The following is a 7,374-nucleotide window of genomic DNA, read 5'->3' on the forward strand; positions in this document are numbered from 1 at the left end:
GGAGGTTACATGCTCGGGTCTTTTACCACACTTAAGGTCGATACATAGCATCCTATGATCCGATTCCGAATTCCATTCACCAAGTGTAAAGCTTTGTATGCATTCTAGAGTGGCTTCCAAAAACAAGATATAGTCGATCACCATTTTGCTTTCTACATGTAAAGCCATTGGTGCCTTGCCATAAAGATACACCATTTGCAATGAGCATTCCGGTACTATTGCACATATGTAGAAGTGACTTTCCATAGTGATCCAATTCTTTTGCATCATTAGAACTTCGATTATACATGTATGAGTCATCCATTCTTCTTGAGACATGCGGCATGTCAACTTGTTGTGTGTCATGTTGTAACCTATTTGTGCGAGCATTCATGTCTCCAAAGACAATGACTTCACCTTGGTCCTTGTAATGAGCAATGTCTTCCTCTAGTTCAACAAAGGGCTATCTCTATCCATATCCAAGCGAGCATAAAAGTTGGAGTCATAGTGAGGAATGTAGCAACCAACCACAAACATGACTTGACCATTGGGTGGGCTGATTTTCAACCATAAGTAGCGTTTATACTTATCTTCTTTGACAATGGAAACGTCTTTCAAACCCTTTTTGATCATACATGCTACGCCTCCTTGGCCTCTATGTTGCTTTGCATTTTTGCTCCACATCAAATGTATTATTGCCCTTAGCTCTTCCATTTAAACATCGTTCAATTCTGACAAACAGTCTGACAAACACTCTGAACATTCACAAAATTCCGCCATTGCTACAAACTTCAGTACAAACTCATAGACATACTCTGAAAAGACTTGCTGCTTCCATTACGCATTCAGAATACGACATTGATGAGAATACAGAAAGAGAGAAAAGACAACAGTGTTGACCAAACATTTGACACTTCCTTAATATTGCAAGAATCCGCCATTACATCTTCTTCTTCATCGTAACGGAAAAACTGCCTATTGCCGAACACACCTTGACATAAATAAACATCCCTACACTTAAGATCCCAAAAGACACACCCCATGTTAAGGTTCATTACATAGTCACTTTTAAAGTTAAAATCCTACTCCACCGAGGTGTAGCCTTAACACTTGGCACAGCCCGGTGGCTTGAGCCATAGGCTGACCTCGGACCCATGATCCCTTGATCCATGTTCAGCCATTTTGATTTTCTGGATTCAGTCCCTGCGTCTGCGCCACTTCAACAATTGCATCCTCTACCACATGTAACTGTACTGCCAGCAGTTCTGCATCCACCTCAACCACAGGAAGTGAACCTTCTGCAACTGTCTCCATGCTACCCTCATGTATTCCTGCACATTTGCAGCTTGTGATCCCTTTTGAATACTAGTCTGCTGCTCCATCAGCTGCTTGCGAATTGATTCTAACTGCATTTCCAATTCAGCATTCCGCTCACGCAGCGCGAAATTATCCTCACGGACCTTATGCTCTCCAGCAGCTTCAAACCACGACTTGTACCTATCAATCGGCTTCCCCATGTGTTCATGAAAAAGCCCTGCTGCTTGGTGCCACAATTCCTCGGTGTAATCAAACACCTCTTTCTTCAAAACATCCACATTTGCATGATCAAAGATCAACACACCTGTGACACCTTGGCCATCCAAAGTGGCCCTCTCCAGATCCACCAATGGAGTTAAACCTATTCATCAAGAAATTGTTATCTGCAATAAGATGTGCAATCTTATCCTCCACTTCATGAAACTGCTTCTCTGTGGCCTCCTTAAGCCCATCTAACCATATCTGAAACTCTTGTGCAGTTCCTGCCATCTCAGAAATCCGATTACGCATATCCGCACTGACTCAAGCTAACTCCTCCTGTAATAATGTCTTCTCCTTCAATACTTCATCCACCCGGTTCTACAACTGACCGACTTCACACTCCAAGCTATCAATGCGTTCCCCCTCAGCCTTTTGCATGGGTGAGGATCATAGCCTCCTGATTGCAGATAAACCAATTCAAGTCTGACAAACTCTGAATAGCATCTTGAACTGAGAACACCCCATCCAACTTAACACTTGCAGGTTTAGCAAAAGGGGTTGTTTTAATGGCCTATGTCACCGGGGTCTGTTCCCCTGAACCCTCGCGAACCTTCCACGGAAACAGAGTTATAGTACGGCTCTTGGTGTCGATTTTTTGCAATCCTATCCTAGAAGGGAAAAGAGTGACCTTCCCTGATGACTGCACCTTTTCATCTGTGCCAACTGCTGCTGACTTACTTCCTTGGCCCAATGCAGATTTAAGCCTGTCCCCACTGGGCATATCCCAACCCAACTTCTGACGCTTTGCATCACCCAAGCTCTACACATCTGGACTCTTAACAAAGCTCGGTGGTGTGGGTGTGAGAGGTACCTACAACACATGAGAAAATTGCCTGCAAGTAAGGAGCTACCTTGGAAACAGACGGTGACCTCCTTTTATCCCTTGGCTCTAAAAGCTGCAGCCTGTCAAAAATGCAGGATGCCCAATCCACCTTCTGCCCTCGTTCTGCATGATGAATTGGAGCAAACGCCTCTTTGGACATATAGGAGGTTTTTGCCAACAAACAAACCCTATCCAAATACCAAAATAAGTGAGTACTGCGAAGTTTGCCACAATTATGCACCATATAATAAGCCCTACTGCCTTCTGGCTGCCCAAATTCGGACCTCATCACTGCATCTGTCATTTTCCACAATTCCGCACCATATAATAAGCCCTACTGCCTTCTGGCTGCCCAAATTCGGACCTCATCACCGCATCTGTCACTTTCTTTGACTTATGCAAAGGATTGTGAGCAACCTTGAAAACCTCTGCCACCAACTTTGGGAAAACGTCCTTTCCCTCCATGATATAGCCAGCATTTTCCCTAAGGTGGCAAAGCTGCGACTCTGCAAACTCATTCTTCTCCCAAAGAGCCCATGGTAAACATGCATACTCATAAAGACCAATTCGGTGCAGCCATACCTCTGTATCACGATCATGAACGTCGAATATCTCATCAACCTCCATCTCCTCCACGACATCGTCTCCACCGGATTCTGCCCCCTCAATTTCCTCCACACTATGGATACTTTCTCTGCGGGGGCGTAACAGCTCCTCCATGGCCATCTTCATTGATCGGGTTTGCGTCATCTCCTCCTCACCTAGCTCCTGCTGTTTAGGCGTTGCAGATTTTCTGAAGCTTTCAAAAGACATGGCGTCAAAGGTGATAGGAAATGCACGCACAGTGGGAAAGCTTCTTTTGACGACGAACGCGGGATACTTGCATGCAAAATGAGTGTGGCGTTTCACCTCAAATCGGGCACTGACCACCCCGTGATGGTCCTTATTATGAAAGTGCGTGCTATACCCCGCACATATGTGTTGATTGGACAACTCACTTCAAGGGAATCTGTCTTAAAAACATTCCGCGTCGTAAACTGGTGACCTCCTTGATGACATAACCCTTGGACAATGCCACCCAATGCAATTCTGCTGCGGATTTTCTCCAATACCACACTTTTGTCAACACAAAATCCGACCACATTCTGCAACATGAACCCACTGCTGGACACTATATGGCGGTCAGTGCTCCCTAAAGAGTCTGCCTTGAACTCCAACACTGCTTGTACCCATTTCACTCCAATTTCATGAGCCTTGTTTACCATCCATCTTGGAATCTCGGGAACCTTGCCATAAAATTTCTTCATCCTAAAGCCATTAACCGGTTTCACAACAGGTGTACTAGAAACATCCCTCAATTTGAATGTTCCTTGGCCTAATTCTTCTACAATTTGATAAGGCCCAAAGTACCTTAACTTCAGTTTTCCTGGGTGTGGTCCCAACTTGGAATTGTACAACATCACCCAATCACCCTTCTGAAAAATTTTGAACTTAACATGCCTTGCCATCCAAGCTTGTCGTCTCTTTTGTCCAATATCTGCTGCATATGCACTATGAATCCAATCCTCTTCCAACTTCAACAACTCCCTCTGTCTATGCAACACAGAATCCTCAGAACTCAGCCTATGTTGAACTGCCAATCTCAGAATTGGAATCACATACTCCATGGGAACAATAGCCTCAATCCCATAAACCAATTTGAAAGGTGTCATCCCTGTGGCAACCTTATATGCTGTACGAAACGACCATAAAGATGAATCCAAATTTTCATCCCAATCCTTTCTATTTTCTGAGACAATCTTTTTTAGAATTCTCACTAGCACCTTGTTTGTACTCTCAGCTTGACCATTTGCCTGCGGATGATATGGAGTTGACTTCTTGTGCAAAATCATATGTGTAGCTGTCAACTCGGCAATTATTGAATTCAAAAAATGCACACCCTGATCTGACACCAACTCAATGGGACATCCAAATCTTGTCATAATGTTTGTATACAAAAATCTAGCAACACTTGCTGCTTTATTATCCCTCAAAGATACTGCCTTCACCCATTTGGTAGCATAGTCTGTTGCAACCAAAATGTATCTTGCTCCTGTTCCGCTAGCTTTCAGTGATATTGGCCCAACAAAATCTAATCCCCACTTTTGAAATGGTTCAAGTGGTAAAACTGGGTGATCCTACATCCTATCCATTGAAGTACGTTGTCCAATCTTTTGACATTGCAAACATCCCCTTGCAAACTGATGTGCATCCTTGAGCAACAATGGCCACCACAAGCCAGCGTACATGATCTTTCTCCCTGTTATTTCTCCAGAAAAATGTCATCATGCTGTTCCATAATGGGCTTCTTGTAAAACCACTTTCTGTTCATCATCAGGCACACATCTCTTGATGATCTGATCTGCTCCCTTTCTATACAATGCTCCAACAACAATCAGAAATGGCCTACTCCTCAATGCAAACTTCTTCCTTTGATATGATGACATATTAGAAGGCAACACTCCATCTGTAAAAAAAAACAACATTTGGTCATACCAATTGTCAAAATTATGTCCCTGTACAGAAAACAAATCCGCATCTGGCAGTTGATCTGACACTCCTGGTGTCTCCTCAAAATGCTCCAATCTGCTAAGATAATCCGTCACTGCATGCTGATTCCTTGGTGTATGCAACACTGTATAATCAAACTCCTGCAACAAAAGCATCCATCTGGCAAGTCTACCCTCCATCTTTGGCTTCTTAACTAAGAAGATAAGTGCTTCATGGTCCACATAGAAAACCACTTGATTCCCCAACAAGTAATGTCGAAATTTCTCCAAGGCAAACTGCATCCCTAAAGCCTCACGATCCGTAACAGTATAGTTCTTCTCAGCCGGTTTCAACATCCGACTTGCATAATATATTGGTCTGAACCATCTGCAGATCTTCTCCTGCATCAGCACCGCTCCGACTGCAATATCTGATGCATCCACAAACACATGGAAAGGCAACTGCCAATTTGGAGGTTGAATAATAGGTGATACCACTAACATCTTTGTCAAACAGTGAAAAGCCTTTTCCTGAGCATCTCCCCAGATAAAATCAACGTCCTTTGTCAAATGAGTCAAAGGTGCACTGACATCTGCCAAATACCTCAAATTACGATTATGCCACTTAATCTGTCCCATGAACCTGGAAATCTCCTTCACATTAACAGGTGCTACTGCCTTCTGAATTGCACTGATCTTGTCTGAATCTATGGAAATCCCTTCTTTAGAAATGATATTCCCTAACAATTTCCCTCTTTGGACTGTAATTGCACACTTATATGGATTCAAAGACATCCGAAACAATCGGCATCTTTCCAAACATTTCCTCAAATATTCCAAATGGTTAATCTTCTCACCAAATACCGAAAAATCATCCATAAAAATCCTCATGAACTTTGTCAAATAAGGTTCAAATGTTTTAAATGCTGCCTTGGAGTAAGAAGGGGGTCCATTCTTCAATCCAAAACTCATCACTGTGTATGCAAAAGCTCCCCACTCAGTAATAAATGTTGTCTTAGCTACATCCTCATCTGCCATCCGAATCTGATTATACCCTGAAAATCCATCAAGAAAACTATACATCTCATGTCCTGCTACATCATCCAAGATTGAATCCACAAATGGCAATGGGAATGGATCTGCAATGGTTGCTGCATTCAACTTCCTGTAATCCACACAAACACGGATCTTCCCTGAATTCTTGGGAACCACCACTATAGGTGACAACCATTTTGGTTGATCAATTGGAACTATAAACCCCACTTGCAGAAGCTTGTCCAACTCCTCTTTAACGTGCTTAGCATAATTGGGGTTCATTCTATATCTCTGGTGAATCACTGGAACTGCATCCTCCCTCAAATTGATTTTGTGCTTATACACAGCCGGATCCATGCCCTTTAAATCTTATGAATAATCCCAAGAAAAAACATCAATAAACTTTGTCAACAAGTGCTTCAATTCTTCCTTAAATGCATCATCCACATGAACACTTAAATGCATCATCCACATGAACACTTATTTTGACAACTTTAGGACTCCCGTGAGATCCCAAATCAAGATCCTACAATTCATCCTCTTTGACTCTGGAAACCTTCTCCATCAATTTATCATAAAGAAACTCTGCTCTGAGGATTGCCTCCTTTGGTGCAATATCTCCTTTTGAATTATCCCGATCCTTTTCTGCACTATTGTGACCAATTTGTGACTTCTTCTTTGACTTCTTGCCTGACTTCAGATCTGCATCTGCTGCTTCTAACTTATTAGTTGAGTTCTTCAACTCTCCCTGATTCACATACTTCTCAACAATCTTCACAACATCCACTTCAAACACTGGAACCACTGTAGGATTAGCCTCTATAAAACATGCTTCCTCATCGTCTTCAACTTCCTCAGATAAATTTATAGTTTGAGCCAACATTGGTTTCATCGATGTCAACAACTGCTTCTTGGAACTCATCGGAATCCTCATTGACTTTTTACCCTTCTTCAAAATGACCTCATTCTTTTCCCAATCCTGTTTAAGCTTTGCTGACTTAAACCATGGTCTACCCAACAACATGGAATAAGCATTACCAACATCTTGCATCTTCAGCACCACAAAATTTGCAGTAAAAGACAATCCATGCACTTTAAGAGTTTGACATCTCAACATTCCAATAGGCTGCACTCTCTGCTGGTCTGCCATCCGCACTTGAAATGGTGTAGGCTCCAACTTCACATTTGTCATCTTCTGAAATTCAGTTTTCGACAGAATATTCACCCTGGATCCACCATCCAACATAACTTCTGGAAACACACGGCCATCAAACTCAAGCTGCACAATTGGTATAGTGAAATCCACATCATCTGGATTAATTTGATAACTCCCAATTGATTTCTCCAATGCATTTGAAGTCATGGGGACTTTTGTCACTCTGGTTGCAGAATAAAACCTATCTCGAAAAATTGGTACCAGCGAAAGCAACT

General features: G+C 42.5%; 2 pseudogenes; both read right to left on the reverse strand.

The window, feature by feature from the left end:
- Window positions 1-1,152: 1,152 nt before the first annotated feature.
- LOC147434993 (uncharacterized) lies at window positions 1,153-1,496 on the reverse strand (annotated as a pseudogene).
- Window positions 1,497-1,545: 49 nt separating this feature from the next.
- On the reverse strand, window positions 1,546-2,540 carry LOC147434994 (uncharacterized; annotated as a pseudogene).
- Window positions 2,541-7,374: the final 4,834 nt, after the last annotated feature.

The sequence above is a fragment of the Adiantum capillus-veneris genome, chromosome 19 (assembly GCF_014529385.1).
Source record: "Adiantum capillus-veneris isolate H3 chromosome 19, ASM1452938v2, whole genome shotgun sequence".
NCBI lineage: Eukaryota > Viridiplantae > Streptophyta > Polypodiopsida > Polypodiales > Pteridaceae > Adiantum > Adiantum capillus-veneris.